The sequence below is a fragment of the Ptychodera flava genome, chromosome 21 (genome assembly GCF_041260155.1).
Source record: "Ptychodera flava strain L36383 chromosome 21, AS_Pfla_20210202, whole genome shotgun sequence".
Taxonomy (NCBI): domain Eukaryota; kingdom Metazoa; phylum Hemichordata; class Enteropneusta; family Ptychoderidae; genus Ptychodera; species Ptychodera flava.
Genome location: NC_091948.1, coordinates 31,993,452 through 32,013,892, shown reverse-complemented (window position 1 = coordinate 32,013,892; position 20,441 = coordinate 31,993,452). Strand labels below are relative to the sequence as shown.

General features: G+C 38.5%; 1 pseudogene; it reads right to left on the bottom strand.

Moving 5' to 3' along the window:
- Positions 1 to 6,627: 6,627 nt before the first annotated feature.
- Positions 6,628 to 20,441, bottom strand: part of LOC139122036 (aldehyde dehydrogenase 1A1-like) — a 36,165-nt pseudogene continuing 22,351 nt past the window's right edge.

The window sequence follows — 20,441 nt, the reverse complement described above, 5'->3', positions numbered from 1 at the left end:
AGTAATATCGACTATTAAAAGTTGGTCATTGAAGAACGTGTTTACTATATGAAACTGCGGGCGTGTTATGTTTTGATTGGCGTGAAGCAGTGTTTCTGCCCTGAGAGCTCACAAAGTAAGTATGGTTGCTACGCGACGGGCAGCACGATGCCATCTCGTCGTACGTTTTGCATAATCTCGTGCAATTATCAACCACGAACAATGGTCTCAAAAAAATCTAACACCTGTGAAGCTCATTTTAATATGAAAAGGCCACAGTCTACCGAGACGACCATGGAACAAAAGCCTTGCCGCGTTGCAAGTCTGTTTCTTCTATTTGTCTGTGCTGAAATCGATACGAAGTGGTATATAATTTAAGATAACACTATGGTCATATTCTAAAAATTGCCAGTATTGTTAAAAAGCATATTTGTCATTTGTATTTCTGCTACTATACTCTATTGCTGCTCCTCTTCCAAATCGTGTATTTTTCAGTTTCTATTGGCTTTCAAATATCTCCTATATGCTCTTCATCCTTTTGCATTGTTTATTGTACTTGGGCCTCAGCCCAAGTACATTTGTTTTCATTCCGTGGGAAAAAACTCTGTAAGGTATAACCATTTCTGGCTGAGACCAGGGAGGGCAAAATGTCTTGGCTTCATCTTTCTTGGCATAATAAATGGCGTAATGATGTTAACTGAATGGAAGTGCTGCTCTCAGCCAGTCTTGAATAAGTGAGATGTGAATATTAATGCTTCTCTATCTGAGTTTTTGCCACAAAATCTTCTGAATATAATCAAAATGTGCATCGAAATGCAACAATTAATGCACCCTCCGTTTCCTAGGCGATGGCACGACCCTTGCTACACCCACTGGACGAGCCAAAGTGGGAGGGGTAATTTCAGTTTGGTCGAACAAGAGGGCTCGAGACCAGAATTTAACATTTAAACTTGAAACATGTTTAATCGCTGACAAGATGTGGACTAGTGTTAATCAAAGTAAAAGTGTGAAAAGGAAAGGTTTTATATCCCGGACACAATGAAAAACATTACGACTGGAAACTGTACCCCCAGTTGAGAATAGTAATGCCCACAGCGATGGAGAACACTTATCCTTGAGCTGAGAAAACCAGACCATCATTTCGAAATAGAGCTGCAGATTCGAGAAGCTCGTTCAAAATAGCTAGGTACACCCCATAAAGGGGTGGTTTCGAGTTTTGAGGGCAAATTTCGTTTCGCCTCCTTCATATAGAAATCGTACGTTTGTTTTTCCAGGAGAACACACCATTTGACACAAAATTTGCATGTAAAGGGGTCGCCAGTAAGCACGTGGTCAAATCTGGCATAAGAAACAATATGAAATGTTGGGTAAAGCCAGTCCAAAATAAACTGATTTGAACTTTTGTGTTTTGTAATTTATACCACTGCAGTAACATTACCTTTTTTTGACAACATCACACAATGTAATACGTTTTGAAACTGAATACTCCGACGTATTCTGTGTCTCCTTTGCTAAAAAATACGGTATGCCGATTACCATGTAAGGAGATGATGACGTCAAGACAGATTTGTAGTGCGTTTGGTCCTGGATGGTGCACGAAGTTTTGTCAAGGTAGCTTGTGTATTTATTTCCTAAATGGGAGAGATTAGGGTCGATCTAAACGAAGGCCAAAGAATGTTATGATACTCTAAGCGAGCTGAACTCTAACGCGAATGGTTGGATAATTTGGAGGATGTCTAGAATGATCTCGTCTCATTAAGATTATTTGGCGGTCAGTATTGAATTTCAACTGCGTCACAAGTTTGCGAAATGAGTATTCCGTCGAACGGTCAACGAACGATATTTTAGAAATCTGGAGACATGGCACATCGCATTTTTATTTTAGTATTTTAGATTTTACAAAAGAATCAAGAAGCAATGATTTTGTCGAAAATTCTGAAAAAAATATAGGAAGATTTGATCGCGAACACATTTTCAACTAGCCCTGCGTACGATGCTGTGTGCTCCGCTACAGCTAATCGCCCCGCTCACCACAGCCCTGCAAAGACCCGTACGTAGGGTCGGTGACTTCAAATCCATTTTGGGACTTGACGTAAAAAGCCAAATTACTGCCGAAATTCAGCGTTCTTGGGCCCAAGTCGTATCCCAGCCTACCTCAGCTACTCGATCGCTTCCAAAAATGACAGTCTTTTATTCACTTCTCGTAAATAACCGTCGATGTCGGCAACTCTCTCGCTAGCCCCGCGTACGATGCTGTGTGTTAGCTGTAGCACATAGCATCGTACGCAGGGCTAGGGGTCAACATGGGGTCGCAGCCATGTTGCCTCAAAACTTATTTCTGTCTGCACTCAAAACTCAAAAATGTCGGATATGAACCTGAAAAATCGATGCAATTTTGTCAAACTTCGGCGAAATTTCAGCCTATAGACAAAATTTCATCTAGGTAAGGTAAATTTACTGAAATTTGATCGACAAATAATCCTGAGCTTGAACGTGACAGCGCGCCTTCTCCGGGAAGTCAAGTATCCAGCTGCCCATACACAGTTGCCCATATGGCCAGGTTTATGAGATTGTTTTCAAGCGACGGCGGCAGACCGTACGGGGCTCTGGATATGAACCTACCGCCGGTGTAGCTGTACTGTTGTGTTGTTTTTAGTGCCCACGGACGAAGTCCTGGGGGAGTTATAGGTTTGGTCATGTCAGTCCGTCTGTCCGTCCGTTCACGCAGATATCTCAGTAATGCCCTGGTCAATTTCTTTCAAACTTTGCACAAGAATAGTGCCCAACCCCATACAGATGCACGTCGATTTGTTTCACAATGCGATCGAATTTGGCTGTGTTAGAGGACTTTTTAGTTTACACCTCCATAGACTCCCATGTATAAGGCAGTTCTCCATAGACTCCCATGTATAAGGCCAAGAAAAATAAAAATTTAGTTTCTCATTGTATTCATATTGCCTAAAGGATGCAGTGACACAGTTTTTTGTCCCCACGGATAAAGTCCAGGGGGCTTATAGATTGGGTCATATCCGTCCGTGAGTCCATCAGTGAGTCCATCGGTTCACGCAGATATCTCAGACATTTTGACAAATATCATGTGACCTTGGTGACCTTGACCTCAAATATACATTATTGTCAATAACTCAGTAACCAAAAGTGTTAAACCTTTCATATTTGGTATGATGGGACACCTTATGACGCCACATATTGTACCCCATTAATTATGCGCATATCTAATTTTGAGCGAGCCAATTCAGCTAGAGGTCTGATTTTTGGTATATAGGAATAAGTTAACAATGTAATTTGTTTGACAAACTTTCACGTGACCTCAATGACCTTTGACCTCAAATATACATATTTGTCCACAACTCAGTAACCACAAGTGCTACACCCTTCATATTTGGTATGATGGGACACCTTATGACACCACATATTGTACCTCATTAATTATGCGCATATCTAATTCTGAGCAAGCCAATAGAGCTGGATGTCCGATTTTTGGTATATAGGGATAACTATAGGGTAGAAATCTAAATATGCCCATCTAAATATTAGACATCTACCATCGAGAACAAAAGAAATTTGCTGTAATTTGAATATTTAAGGAGTTTAAGCAATTTCCACTATAAATAAAGAACCCCTGCTCAAACTCCACAAAAGTTGCTAGACATATTTTGCCGTTGTCATGCCATTGCTTCGTTTAATAACCAGTTAATCAAATACCTAATTGACAGGAGGAAATTCAAGACCATATTTGAATAGTAGTATATATTGTCCTCAAAATTACTCTATCACGGCCCAAGTACTCATTGCCTTCAGCAATACTGCCTTGTTTTACATTTGTTTTATTTTGAAATCCACTATCATTGTGGCATTAGTCATTCACATCACACTGAAACGTATTGTTCTGTAATCTAAGATTGACCAATTCATTAGTAAGTCAATGGTAAGCTCGCACTATACAGTAAAAGTCGTCGTCTTTGGCATTTTCATCATTATACAACCCATTTGTTTGTGCAGCGCTGTTCTCAAGTTTGAGTCTGCGTTGTATAACAAATATGCATCACCCCGCACACTTTGTATACCCGCTACAACTTGGTTGTCGCTGCCGTGTCCTCCTATTCGCATCCTATTATGAGGGGCGAGCTCTAACTTTTTGTCTGGTCATAAAACGAATCCTCGAGCTAATGTTTCGCAGTACTTTTATGAATTTAAATTTTGAAACTCAGCGGATTGATCAAAGCTTGTTCCAATGAGTGGCCAAATCATGAACTGGGAGTTGGCACCATTGGTCTCCAGATCCGTCGACACCTGGCATATGAACTAGGACCATGAACCAACATTTTACATAAGTACGCTACACAACCTGTCTTACGATTGCTTTCCATTGGTGAAACTCACTTACGAACTGTGTTGGCTTACCTTCAGTACTAATAGTCTAGATACAAATGTGAAAAAGGTCAAGTGACTGCCACGCCGGGATGTTGAATTGTTATGCAGTTTAAAACACACCACCATTATCGTGCTTCCAACACGCAACTCAACGACAGTAACACAGAATACCATGGAGCTTAAACTTGGAAAATATGTCCCGGATGAAAAAGTTGATTGACAAACTAAGTCCATTTGATAAATGATTTGCAGCTTTTCTCTCTTCACTTCATCTCTCTTTCGTTCAGATATTTTAGTTTCCCGCTTTCTCTCCACATGCCTGTTGTTTTGGTGGCCACCAGGTTTTTGAGACTACTTTATTGTGATGGCCGGTCGCCTGGTAGTGGCTTTTGGTTTTAGACGTTATTCTGTAATTTCGCTCCACAACTGGTCACCAAGTCGTGGCTTTAAAATGTTATAGGTTTTGTCTCATTTCTCTGCGATACATCGCCCGGTCGTGGCTTTCAATATTTTTACTTTTTTCAGACAATGTTCTCCACGACTGATACTAGAATCATCCACGACTGATACTAGAATCATGCGTGGTTAGAGGTCATTCCTCTTTGAAAATCCATACTTTAACGGAATGTTAAAATGGCTCGCATAATGTGATGCGAAAATAACTTACATATGCAAAACTATTGCCAAGGCCTCAAATTATTGAGTAGGCCTAAATGCCTACAACATAATTCGGCTGCCTAAGATGCTAGTTAAATGTCTCTGACGTCATTAAATATGCCTAAATAGTATACTAAGTGTCTATAATACTATTGCAAATACCTGAAGTGATAAACAAAACGTCAATAAAGGTATTGCATATTCATGATGAGATGATTAATAAAATGCCTTGAACTGTAATGAAATTTTTGAAATTATCCACTTAATTGTCTCAGTATACAATTTATGAAAATGCCGCATATAATTATCTGAATGAATGAAAGAATGATCATTTATTCCGTACATATAAGGCCGATGACCTTTTGGATACAAACGACATACAGTAGTGCATCATATGGTATTCGAGCAGGAATCTATCGAAGTTTGTAACAAATTCTCCTTTTTTGAAAAGCAACAAATATATATTTTCTCAGCTAGTGCAATAAATAAACGTTTTTTGTTGACATAAATTGATAAACATATTCTACAGGAGGGTCAAAGAAATATTACTAGGAATGAATTTAGCTCGCAGTATCTATATCAGGACAGATAAGACACATGTTGTATTCGTCCTTGATTTGCCCACAATTACATACTAAGCATTTTCTTTAAGTTCTTGGGAGTTTTATCCATCTCGTTTAATCGTTTCCCATGTAAGCCTTTATTGTTTATTGCGCAATACATGACTGAATAGTCAAAAGCGAGTCAAAGCACTTCTGCACGTAAATCTTCTTTGCCATTACAAACAATATTTTTCCATGCTTTGGCTATATTTCAAACAACAAAGGTGTACTCATCTTCCTAACAGATTTTACATGAAGGTCAGACATGATATTTTGCACCTGTACATCTTGACAACGCTCTTTAAATGTTTGTAAAAAGACGTTCTCATTTGAAACACCTTATAGCAACCACAGCTCTGCAAAACCCAGATTACATAACATACTTAACTTGCAGTGCCAAGGTATTGGAAATGCGTAACATGATCAAATGAGTGAATGCTTATGGTATATGGCAAAACGATAGCCAATTAGTAACTTTAGGGCATATATTTTGTATCCTTTGAATGTGCAGGTAGGACACTGTGCACACGCTCGATTCCAGGCGATCGATTCCTATTGTTCAAATTTGAACTTTCAAAGTAGTATTATGTGTTCCGACCGCAGAAATAAGTTAAAGTTTCCGGGCTTTCAACATTCTGGCAGGATTATAGACGTGGTTCAAATCTGTGATTTGTGTACTTGTGAGTGGGGTGGACACATAATTTTGTATTCTGTTCTCACATGAAACGTGTGACCGCGATGATTTGAATGAATGCGACAGAGGGGAGTTTCACCCGGGGCTGTCAATCATTTTGTATTTGCTTTATGTGACCGTGTACACAGTCCGTCTAGCCGCTGGTACTGTGCAAGGATGTCAAATCAGTAAATCCCGTAGAAACTAAACTAAATCACTACTTCGCACACTCAAAGGTAACGCGTCCGATCGCAAGGAAAACGTGACCTGGGCTGCCAATTTCCAATTAGGCTGGTATGAAATAAAAGAGACTCAAGAGAAACGTTTAAAAATGATTTTATTATTTTAAGTTCACCGACTTGAATCAAGTCTAGAAGGAATGACAACTTTTAAAAGTTACAAGCCCTGATATCTGTTACACATTGTCGACAAATTTCGAACATCGGTGTTCAGGTAAAATATATAGTTTGACAAGTAACAGTATATTAAGCATTAAGCGTGTTTATAACTTTTAAAGATGCAAAACAGACTATACAAATTTTGTTTTCCTTTAGTGAGGTGTCTTCATCATTTCAGACTGTTATATCAATGAATATGCTAAAAACACACCAGGATGTAAAACCTGTGAGAACCAATTTATTTTAGATTGTGATGTCTTGACAGTGAAAGCATTAACATCTCTTCTTTAACATTGAAGCTAAACCACGACCTTGACAGTCTTAAGACTCATTGGGGTTGATTTTCAGACTGAAATGATATAGTGAATCACGAAATTTTCAAACATCTTAAAAAATTCACGATGTGACATTATTCTTCATTACCTAAAGTGAAGTAAAGGATAGATTTTGGAGAGATTTACAATATATTTTTTTAATTTTACAATATGTATCCCTTTAAACAACTATGTTAAACAGAAATATGGTACATGGGGATCGCTAGCTTGGTACAAATTTTGTTTGGTTGTTCCCTGTGCACATACTAGCAATCCTGGGACAAATTTACAGTCACCTGCAGGATAAAAAAAACATTATGTAAGGCCAAAAAAAAAAGAAATGTTTCTGGTCAGGTCCTTCTTTAAAAAATGGTGCGGCGACGCGCATTTTATTTTTTTTCATTTTTTATTTTTTTTTCTCTCAAGGGAGGGAGGAGGGTCAGTTTTATAGTTTTATCAATGTAGTCACATATATACTGTTCATGCAGTCACTGATCATGCCCCCCAAAGAATTTTCTCTTTCTCTTCAGCCATTTTGGTTTGGTGTCAGCCATGGCCGCCGGCCACAAACAGAAAAAAAGGGTGACGCGCTGTTGTTCAAGTGACGCGCGCGCTGACCAGAAACATTTCTTTTTCTTTTTTTGGCCTAAGCTTACTTGTGGAAAGCAGACGTTTGGATTGAAATCCTGAAATGGATGAAAATCATATGATACCTTTCAAAGTTGTGTACTCTTTATTTGTAAAACACTACCAAACCATTGCTAAATTTGGATCATTTTGATATTGCACAATGACTATCTTATATAATGTACAGAGCAATCAGGAACGAGGGAGTCATTTAAACGAACTTTTCTGGGAGGTCTCTGTTTGTGAATGCGAACGGCAACTGAAGAAAGAACAAGCATTATTCTATTTGGAATGAATGCAAAGTCATAAAATATGCTTTTGTCGGTGTACACCACAGAAACTTGCCCTGTTTTGCCTCCCCTCGTGCATAAAGATACATTCTATTTCTGGACTATATTTCTTGACCCTTACCATTGCCATCGGGACATACATTTCATAATCGTAATCGATGTACATGATTTTGATGTGTCAATAATTACTCCTGCCCTTTCATAGATCTAAGCTGAAATCACCTTGATAGATAAAACTCCAGCACATCTTTTAAGCAAATAATTCTTTTCGACAGCGTGTGAGATGATCTGGGATCAGCAAGTACATATAGCATCCACATGTATTGATTAAGCAATAAAGCACACCTAGCGACGGTATACCACGAGATTTTGACCAGTTCACGACATGTATGCATGAGCGATAGCGAGTTCATATATGACTTGAACTGGTCAAAATCGAGTGATATACCGTCGCTTGGTGTGATTTATTGCTATTATATCATAACAGTATATTGAAATTATGGCGTGGAACGTCAAAAACGGATTTTTACTCAAGCTGAGAGCTCACGCGTGTGCCAGCCGTGGTATATCGCCAATATACCATGGTTCTTTTCGCGTCTCGACCAATCAGATCGCTGTATTTGCGCCATCGATATACTGGTATGATATAACTTGTAGTATAACATATCAATTATTCAAGTCACTTACTGTCTTGATATTGGTATATTCCCGTAAACCACATTCGCCACTGCAAAATTGAAAAAAATAACTATGTTTTAATTGCATATAGTATTCGACAAATGACAGTGCTGCTGTCTGCCTATATAAAAGAGAACCTTCGGTACCATGGTGTTTTCAAAGATTAGAACAGAATGGTAGACGATTCACGTGCTTTAAATACAATGCTTACGAAGGTCAATGTCTCAGTGATTTTATATTATACAAATTCAAACAAATTTTAGGGCCAATCAATGGTTGTCAATTGTGACCAAGCTATCCCAAGGGCACCCAAAATCCTGGTGAACAATTCCTATTAACATAAAACAGGGAGTTCTGGAGTGTTCTGCCAATTGCAAAAAGGATCGCATCGTTATGGAAATCGATGCAAACAAAATTGTCGTATGCAGAGGCGCTGCTGAATTAATGTAAGGTAGTGCCAGTGAGAGTTTGCCAAGATCATAACTTCCTTTTCAGTGGGATGATATCAACACTGTAGTTTGACAAGACGTGATTATGTGTCTGTAATCTAACCCTATCTGTACTGAACCTGCTGACCCATCTTTCTGCTTTCGAAAATCGCGCATGGTTTTACCAAATATCGGTTTTGCTGATGTTCCCAGCTTTTTGCTCTGAACTCTATCAAAAAATATTACAAACGGAAATTTTAGAGTAATGTGTCTGTTTTTCAAACACACATAGTGCACTTTCTGGATGTGGTTCTACCGTGCAAGATGAACAGATTCATAGACAGTAGGTTTTTGGTTAGCGCTTTCCCATAATTCTCTCTGTTTAGGGACCTTTCCTGAATCTGCAGTTTGCAAAGACAGCAGACGCCTTGAAGGCTTATGTACATGTGCATGTAAAGGGTACAGAAACCCCTTTGATTTTGTTAACTTGATTTGAATGTTAATTTGTGTGTTTACCACTGCGGTAAGAGCAGAGTGTCAGAGGAAACACTCGCCATGGCAACTCTCGAGTGAATCTGTTCATCTGCGTGTACAGTCTAAGAAATGGTGTTGAATACACATTGAGGACGACCTGTTTTTCCAAATGATACTTACAGGTCTCTGCTATCACCTGACATTTTAGTGCCACCAAAAGGTGTCCCGGCTTGAATAATACCGTACGTGTTCACCCTGGAACAAAAAATAAAGTAAAAGCATGGGTCAGTATGACATCATGCTGTACAATTATTCAAAAATGTATGTTTCAATGCTTCCATATCTATCTTTATGGAGATTTTGGATAACGGCTGATGACATTTAGAGTCAGTGTTGTCATGCACTAAAACTAATGTAGCATAGGAAGTCTGGGAATCTTTGACCAACTTTTTAGCTCCGCTGTCGGAGCTTATCAAATAGGTTGATTTTCTGTCGTTGTCCATCGTCACTGTCGTCCATCGTCCGTCATCGTACGTCAACAATTGCCTTCTCCTCTGAAACCGCAAGTTCGATTGTATGGAAAGCCGTAGCTGTCTTAAGTAAAGCAAATTGATTATGTGATGCGCAGTTGTTATACAGTGATGGGTATTTGTTATATGGTGATGAGCATTTGTTATATGGTGATAGCAATCCTTTATATTGTGACGTGCATTTGTTATATAGTGATGCACATTTGTTATAAGGTGATAGGCGTTTTTTATATGGTGATGAGCGTTTTTTTTTATATAGTGATGCACATTTGTTATATGGTGATGCTCATTTGTTGTATAGTGATGTGCATGTGTTATATGGTGATGCACATTTGTTATATGGTGCTGTGCGTTTGTTATATAGTGATGCACGTTTGTTATATGGTGATGATGATTTGTTGTATGGTAATGTGCATGTGTTATATAGTGATGCACGTGTGACGTTTCTGGATGTGTAAACGTCTTTGTAATGGTTTCTTAATTAGTTAAGTGTCTTTTAATTGTTGTGTTTACGTTTAATTATAGTAGCCAGTAGCGTACTGTCCTTGGTACATGCACTTAAGAGGTCAGTAGACATATCCGATGACATGACTGGCCTGCATTCCAATGCGTCTCTTTGTCTTAGAGTGTGTAGTAATTTATCACTTCTTCTGACAGTTGTTTTTGCCAACGTGGCAGTATTAGTATTAAGATTATATTAAGTAGGGATATTAATATACAGATTAGGCAATCATAATGAGCGAAATACTGTATGTCATTGGCTTAAGGCTTTGTTCGTGTGCAAAATTAGCTTCTGATTGGCGGAGAAGTCATACTTAAGCCAGTGTTTTGTGTGATTTTGTTGAGTTAGCATCGGGCGCTACTCCACGCACAGGAGAAGGATGCTGTTATGCCCAGCAGTAGTAGCAGAGATCTCTAAGCTCTGGACTTAAAGTTTTGTAAGCAGATAGACGGAGTTGCTGATAGAACGGAGTTGCTGTATGTGCACGAGACGTCTCAGACGTCTCGGCGGCAAGGCTTGCAGATATCCTGAGCAGCTGCTGACTTAGCCTCGAGGGGCTTCAGCATTGACCAGCGGCCAGTGTGCCGACAGCCAACCCCACTGAGACCAGGTTCCTGTTAAGCGAGCAGAGGGGTAAGTCCAGTTAAGGACTCGGAAAAAAGTTGGTTAATGGCTGTATGCTGCTCGTTCCTGTTCCCAGAGTATCACCGTAAACTCTGGTGTTGCCGCTGTAGCCTTGCCAGACTGTCTTAACAGACAGTTCGTTCCAGTACTCCGTTGCTGTCAAATAGTTCCAGTGGGCATACTTGGCATTCCAGACATTCATTCCCTGCTGAGTGGAGCTACGTACGATCCAGAGTTAAGTAAGCAGAGAGTTTAGAGAGCAGAGAGTTTACTGTTGCTTTAGTTCCAGTAAAGCTGTTGCTTTAGTTCCAGTAAGCTGTTGCTGTAGTTCCTGTTGAATGCTGTATTTAACCATTAAAGAATATAAGCCGAATGGCAGAGAGCTGTAATACACGACTCCCAGTGTTTTATTGGCCTGGGTTGGGCCGTTAACCCCAGCAGAACTTCGCCGGCAGGTACCATTAAGTCAGAAACCCTTACGGGGCCTCTAAGCAGTGTTGTATTACTCAGGCCGGCTACCACTTTCCTGTTAAGATATACTCACTGTGTTAAGCCCTGTTCGAACCCGACTGACGACACAAAGGCCAGAAAGAGAAAAAGTTGTCGCACACGTTTGTTATATGGTGCTGTGCGTTTGTTATATGGTGATGCTCGTTTGTTATATAGTGATGCACGTTTGTTATATGGTGCTGTGCGTTTGTTATATGGTGATGCTCGTTTGTTATATAGTGATGCACGTTTGTTATATGGTGCTGTGCGTTTGTTATATGGTGATGCTCGTTTGTTATATAGTGATGCACGTTTGTTGTATGGTGATGTGCATGTGTTATATGGTGATGCACGTTTGTTATATAGTGATGCACGTTTGTTGTATGGTGATGTGCATGTGTTATATAGTGATGCACGTTTGTTATATGGTGCTGTGCGTTTGTTATATGGTGACGCTCGTTTGTTATATAGTGATGCACGTTTGTTATATAGTGATGCTTATTTGTTGTATGGTGATGTGCGTTTGTTATATAGTGATGTGGATTTCTTATGTTGTAATGGTGATTCATTATATAGTGATGTGGACTCTTCATGAAGTGATGAGGACCACACAACCCCTATTAATCGGATGCAAATAAGTGTTTGTATTTTAATGAGAAGTCTAACATCTTGAAATTTAGTTTTTAAACGTTAACTATACATGTGATACGATGTAATGAAATCAAGAATAAGTGGTCTTATTACACTTTGTGAGTTTATTGATAAAAAAGAGTTGGTCTCTAAATAAACGCCTGTAGGCATAATATGAATTTTCCTGTAGGCATGGGCCAACAGATTGAGCATGCGCATAATGCTTTCACTGTTCATGGGGAGCAAATGCGTGCACCCTTTTGAGCCTTCCTTTGCCCTGCTGCCTGCCATGCACACAGCTTCTTACACTTAAAATATGGAGAACATTCTGACAAGACTAGGTCTGTCGACCTTGTGGTCTGTTTTCAACGAAAATGGCATCACCCCACGAATGGTCGACAGATAGCTGCAAAATTGTAGCGCTACGGTGATGCGGTCGGTGATTTTTGGTTTTTGCGACTTCGCTCACCAGTAGCGCTACAAGGCCAATGGCCCTGGGGAGTATCATATAAGCGCACCCCACTCGACCAGGCGTGTTGATGTGGAATGCAACATATTTACTGCATTTGGTCGTACCGATTTATCACTATTGAAGACTAAACAGTATACTGCACTAACTTTGTCGTTTATGGGGTTTGAAATTTGTTCAAACACGACGATCGCGTTCCGAAAACATTGAGCGTGGGGCGTTGGTGTTTGTGGGAGCCGCCATTACCGGAAGTTGGTAATGACGGCTCCCAGAAATGTTTCGGAACGCGATCGTCGCGATTCTAGATTACAGAGGGATAACTATGAGATGCAATTTTTTTTTGACAAAATGTCACATGACTTCGATGACCTTTGAGCTCGATTTCACAACTACTGTAGCCTTTCATCTTTTTTGCATATTTATTTCTCTATTGTGCCTGTACAGACAGAAAGATGGTAAACATTTTGCAGAATTACTTAATCGTCTAAGAGTTGGCCAATATACACAAGATGGTATTTATGGTATTTTCTGAAACACCTGTAGGGTAACAACTATGGCGGAATAAAATGAAACAGTATTTTCATCAGAAATACGGACCCGGTAAATTGACACATGCTTTGCATTGACCACAATTTTTACAATTGTTTCCACCCTTTAAACTCTGTCGGAAAACCAATGGTTCAAGTTGTTTTATTGCTTGGCAAATGTGTAAAAACCCTGAAATTGAAAGCTTACCTATATATGGTGATAATTTTAATGCATTTTACTTCATTGCAATCTAATGTTTTATAATCATTGAACCAGAAAATTATTTTCCGAGATTGCATGACAATTTTTCAGGAGACATGAATCTATATCCCCTGAGAATGGTTACTTATTATTTCAACTGCTGTATTAAAAACATCAATGCCATAATTGTCCGATGTCCAGTTCGGTGGTATGTGTGCTGAGAGTGCCTCTTCACAATGCTGACTGAACTGAAATCCTATGGGGTCAACGATCGGTCTTGAATAGGCCTCTTGTTCTGAATCATCACCATGCACAACACCTTCGACACCATACGTTTCAAAGTTAGTCACCTCTATTCCTACAGGATCTTGTAACTGTCCTGAGATCCACAGTCGAAGAGGGGACGACTTCGTTGTGCGCATTCTGTGGCGACACCATGCCCTTCTCCATATTTCCAACTTTTCGTTGATCTTTGGCATAAATACGTAATGGAGTGCGGCTAAGTGCAATTCATTTAATGGATCTAAGATACCGTTATCTTCCATGAAGTAGAACAGCTGATAATAGAGACTTAATATGCCATCATACACATCTTTCCAAAGCCTTTCAATTCTTTGGTCATGAACACTTTTCCCAGTTATCATACTCCCTCTGTTAGGGCCTCTCTTTCTTACCATATACTCTGCTATTGCCTTGTTTTCTAATCCCAAATCTGATCTGACTCGACTTGGCAGTCCATAATTCTCAACACCAGCCATAAACAATTGCAACAGGGTAGTAGCCTGGTTGTTATTGATACATGATAAAATGGAAGGTAATCTACTAAAACCATCAATTCCTCCAAAGATGATAAAATGCCACCTTACAAGCTTGTGATTAGTGTCTATGTGCCACAAATCGTTTGGTCCTTGCACATATAAACGCGCCTCTGTAAGCGCCCTTTCTTCCTTGATTGGACACCGTTATTGTCAACACGATGGATGCTGTCTCTTAGCCTCATCCTTTGGACTTTTAAGCCCTTATCGTATAACATCTGCTTTATCATGTTTTCACCACAATATGGGAATTCCGTGGTCAGCTGCCTGATGTTAGCGTCAAGTTCATCATCACATATATCAGAAAAATCCATTTTACTCAGATTATACTGCCTCATTCTGCGGTAAATGCTGCTCTTAGAACTGACAACATTGACGCTACCTCTGCAATAGTAAAGCCTTCACCAAGATGATGCTCTAATACACATTTTGGAATGGTAAATAATGGTGCGCCACCATTGGGTCCTAATGTTTTAGCTGGCGTTCTTCCTCCAAATGTGGTGCAAGCTACACGTAGTGCCATCATATCGGCCCTATTATGCAGTCCGAGTGTCTCCATGTCTACAGCTGATAGTTTACATACCATGTTGGGGGTTATTTTCTCAGAAGTAAATTTATCAACGAGGTGTCCCAAACCTACAGCATCCAAAATATTCTCCATACATGTAGTTGTCGCCATGATGTGTGGTAATCTCACGTGCTATAAGTAATATAAACTGAGCATGTGCATGGCGAGGCATTATGGGTATCATTTTGGTCAATAATTAACCTTTAAAATTCACGTTATTACCGTATAAAAATGCGCATCACAGTAGAACAAATGATTGTTACTGTATAACAAAGGCCCAGTACTATATAACAAATGCGCATCGCCATATAACAAATATGCATCACCATATAACAAATGCGCATCACAATATAAAAGATTCCCATCACTGTATAACAAATGCCCATCACCATATAATAAATACACATCACTATATAACAAGTTTGCATCACCATATAACAAGTGTGCATCACCATACAACAAATGCGTATCACAATATAAAAGATTCCAATCACTGTATAACAAATGCCCATCACCGTATAACAACTGTGCACCACCATATAACAAATGAACATCACTATATAACAAGTGTGCATCACTATATAAAAAATGCACATCACCATATAACACACGCACATCACCATATAACAAGCATGCATCACCATATAACAAATGCACATCACTATATAACAAGTGCGCATCACTATATACCAAATGCACATCACCATACAACAAATGAGCATCACCATATAACAAATGTGCATCACTATATAAAAATGCTCATCACCATATAACAAGCGTGCATCACCATATAACAAATGCTGCATCACTATATTAAAGATTCCAATCACTGTATAACAAATGCGCATCACCATATAACAAGCGTGCATCACCATGTAACAAATGCGCATCACTATATTAAAGATTCCAATCACTGTATAACAAATGCGCATCACCATATAACAAGCGTGCATCACCATATAACAAATGCGCATCACCATATAACAAGCGTGCATCACCATATAACAAATGCGCATCACCATATAACAGCGTGCATCACCATATAACAAATGCGCATCACAATATAAACGATGCCAATCACTGTATAACAAATGCGCATCACCATATAACAAATGCCCATCACCGTATAACGAACGCGCATCAAATCATCATTTTACTTCACTTAAGACAGCGACGGCTTTCCATACGATTGCTTTGAAATTTTATATGCAGTTCACTTAGGGTAACCTCACTTAAGTTTGTTCAAATCGTGGTGAAATTTGCATATTAGTATAATTGGGGCATTTTTTACTTTTTTTGGTACAAAATTCTTCTTCTCTGAAACCGCTTGTCCGATTGCTTTGAAATTTGATATGCAGTTTACTTAGGGTGACCTCAGTTAGATTTGGTCAAATTGTGGTGAAATTTGCATATTCGTATTTTTAAGGCAATTTTTGTCGTTTTTGGAAAAAATCTTTAAAAATCTTCTTCTTCGAAACCACCTGTCAGATAGTTTTGATATGTGGTACATAAATTAGTATTTAAATTATTCTGCATTTATCAGCTTGTTTTTGAATGATTTTAGCATGCACTGAAGACGTGAGATCTACTCCAATATTTTTATATTTTTCATCCGATTAATATTCCTTGCTGATAAAGAGATTCCCTTGTTACAAAGGTCATTCACTTTGATATTATCAAGTAATATCTACACTTATTACCTTCCCCTTATGACGAACAAGTCAATAAATTATAAACAAAACCATTAAACGATAATGATATTGACGTAGCAGTGTGAGAGGTTCTGATCATGCATGATGTCCACATGTACAGGGGATGATATGATGAGTTTATATTTTACTTGCAAGTAAATACCCATGTGCATGAGAGATATGTTTACGAAAGACAGGGGGAGCAGGCAGAGGGAAGAAGGAAGAAGGGACGACACCCATGTATAAGAAATAAACGGTAATGGTGTTATCTTTGAAGACTTTGAGCCACAACTCTCTTTCTATGCCCCGTCCCAACGTACTCTCCCTAGCTATTCCCCGAAGGGAGGTAATGAGCAGTAACACCCTCTTATTGCGATGTATTATTCTATCTAGTAATCGAAAACTTCACACAGTCACAGGGCGTGGAAGACAAACATGTTTATAAGTATACATATTCATGTGTAGCACTACATTGACTACAAGTATAATTTGCTTGTGGAATTTTTAATTACATCAGATCTGGCAACTTAAAAGTAATACACCTATATGATCTTTAATACCAGTATTTCTAAAACACGATATAATCTAGACAAGGCCTTATCTTTATGATTACCGAGGGTTAACGAGTCAAGGTATTCATCATTGATTGAGACTGCTCCCAGAAACACGGATTAGGATAAGTTCACAATCGGAGATACGGTCGTTGCGATGCTAATTTGTCCAACTACATAATCGAAAACTAAGTCTAAAGCGTGTTAGACGAGGTAAAAACAATACAACAGGGAAATCAACCGGTAGTATGTTATCAAAGTAGGTAGAGAAGTCATAAAAACACCATTGCAACAAACACTGTGTGCCAGGCAGCCTTTTAGTAAATATAAATCTTGTCTCATTTATAAAGTTAGTTGGCAAATTACAAAACAACAGCGAAGACTACCAGTACATAGCATTATATGATCAAGATTTCCACCTAGCAGCATTACACTTAGAGTAGCCATTGAGTAAAACATTACATTTAGAGTACCAATGCAAATTAGTATTCTTGTTAAAGTTTCTATTGTCACGTAGCGTGGTTGTGATATAGCTATCGTCGGATACGTACACTCTGTGGCGTGGAACGTCAGGGCAGTAGACGTATAAGAGACGGCAACGATACACCGAAATATACTCTAAGTCGTAGCACTTTATTCAGCTGAGTAACATTAGTTACACGGTAAAACTTCTATGTCTCACACTAGTCTAATAATAGGCGTCGGTCACGGTCAGTGTCGTCTGGGGCGTCTCAACAGGTTCTACTCTAACACACTAAAATGCAGAGTTTATATTGGGTGAATATCTGGCTTTGTCATGACTTTGGTGTGCGTCTTTCATTATCTAAAGAATTACAGCGAAAACGGAGTCAGCGTGGACTCTCTGTTGTGCGGCGTAACAAAATAAACGCAGCCACAGACGTTAATTTCAGAATGAACACCCAAACTAAACGTCATCGAAGGCACACCGCCTATTCAATCAATCCCACAAATCAAACAAAAGATTCAATTTGTATTCTTATTGTTACAAAGAGTTCCTCATGACGAGTTGAGAATAAATCCAAAAATACGGTAAATTATGTACAGAAAGAGCTTGAACGGCGCGGTATCACGTTTCCTGCGTCTGCATCTACACAGACTTCCTTGGTCAATCGAGGTGGTAGCTTCAGCGAAACTGGGACAGCATCAACCTAACAAACACCGCATCAAGCAGCTCAATATAGATTGCTGCCATCGAAATGACAGTATTATTCGATGCAACCTTCATCAACGTACGTCTATTATAAACGTCCAGATGAAATTCCGACGACAGTGAGCACGCCGTCGACTGTTTGACTGACACCTCTACCGCTACCCACACCCACCAGCGACTACTCGTACTAGGGTCGGGTCCCGGGGTCATGTTCGTAGTGTTTTTCCATTGACGCTATCCGCTTTTAGCGTCAGTAGTTCCTCTTAAAGACGGAAAACTCTTGCTTCAGTTTGTGAGTTGGATAAAACCATCGATAATATTAAAATTTAGAATTTTCAATTTTTTTGTTCAAGACATGGATATATTTGTCTTACACATCCATGACGAAATCAACACGTTCAAAAAAGTAAGTCCTGGTAATAGTCCAGTCAATTTACGGTTTAACCTAGGACTAATTGCAACAGAAATTATTTCTTCACCATGACCTTTGGAAAGGTCTCACTAATGACATATTAAAAGTATAGGAAAATATAAGGGGTGCAAATTGGCTAAATTTGCATATATTCAAATTAGCTATATATCGCCTTTAAAATGACTGCCATACTCACATTTTGGGCACGTAAACTGAATTCAAGTGACATTTTTTCATTGCAACACAATTCAGTAAGGTTCAACAAGTTATTTTCTAAATGTCTTGAACAATAAAGATTATGAAAATTAACTTATTTGCATATATTTGCAGTTTTTCCATTATTTTAGACAAAATTAATGTTTAAGCTCGTATATAATTTTTTTCTCTATGATATTGTTAAGGTTTTGCGAGAAATATCAATTCCATAACAAAAAATATAAGGTTGACCTAATTTGCATGCTAATTATTTTAATACACAAGGCCTAATTTGCATAATTGACTCAAACTGTCTTCTGAATAATATACGACTACAATAGCGTCCATTGACATTTTCTGATAATTCAGAAATGCAATGAATAAAGAGAAGAGTTTCAAAGCACTACTGTTTAAATAAAGAGAATCAAAATACTTTCTTCGGATATTCTTCTTTCTTTTACGATGTTAAGGTTATTCATGAAAAAACATTTGACGTGTTCTATTTTTTGACATCAATTGTCAATAGTTCAGTCATTTTCTCCTACAACATGTTTGATTGCTGTGAAATTTTTGAAGGAAATTTTTATGCTTTTGGCTGCTATTTTCAATGACAATTTAAATATTCAGTTACTAATAAACGGTTCACTACACTTAACAGTTGTGCCTGAATCATCTTTCTCATTATTGAACTATGATTAGTATAAATATCATTTGAATCATTTGAATCACCATGATGGTGGTAGTGATGACAATTGTTTTAATGGTCATTATCATATCATAAATTTCTTCCTCTTCCTCCCTGTTCACATCTTCCTCTAGGTGGTTCATTTGTTTACAGCCGGAATCCTTTCGTTGACAACAGAAAGTCTAGATTTTGTTTTCTGCCGGTGTTATTGAGGCTGCTGCAGTTCATCGTAGAACCCATAAGAATGGGGAAGGGCAACTCAATGAAAAGATGTGAAGCAAAGGATGGTATAATTGTACCGCGTATCATATCAGATCTTAGTTATGCAAGTATCACGGGGACTTTTTAATGGACTTTCCATTTGCAGATTATAAGACTTTTGAATCATTACCAATAAGATTGATTCAAGGAATTGACAGTCTGGACAATCTTAGGTGAGACTGCCATAAGTTTCAAAATACAGGATGACCAATTATAAAATAATTTGATGTCAAAAATTTGATATCTAAATTGATAAACCCATTAACGGCAGTTTCCGTGATGCAAACCCCTTCACATTTTGGTTTTCTTGTTTCACGGTGATAAAAAAATTGGAAACAGCAGCTAGACCATGTAACATTATGAAAAGTATCTAGATTTACTTTTACCAGTGATTTAGATTATCATGATTCAGTCAACAGATTTTTTTTCAGTTTTTCCTTAAATGCTATGGCCGTGTGCTGTAAGATTAAACAGGAAACCTATCTCTTCAGTCCATTATATGACTTTATATTAATTTTCAATTGTTGTCTTCAAGAAATTTCAAAATTTTGAGAAATGCAGTGTTCTTCGATTATTGTATTGTCTTCCAGCTGTTTAAGGAACAGCT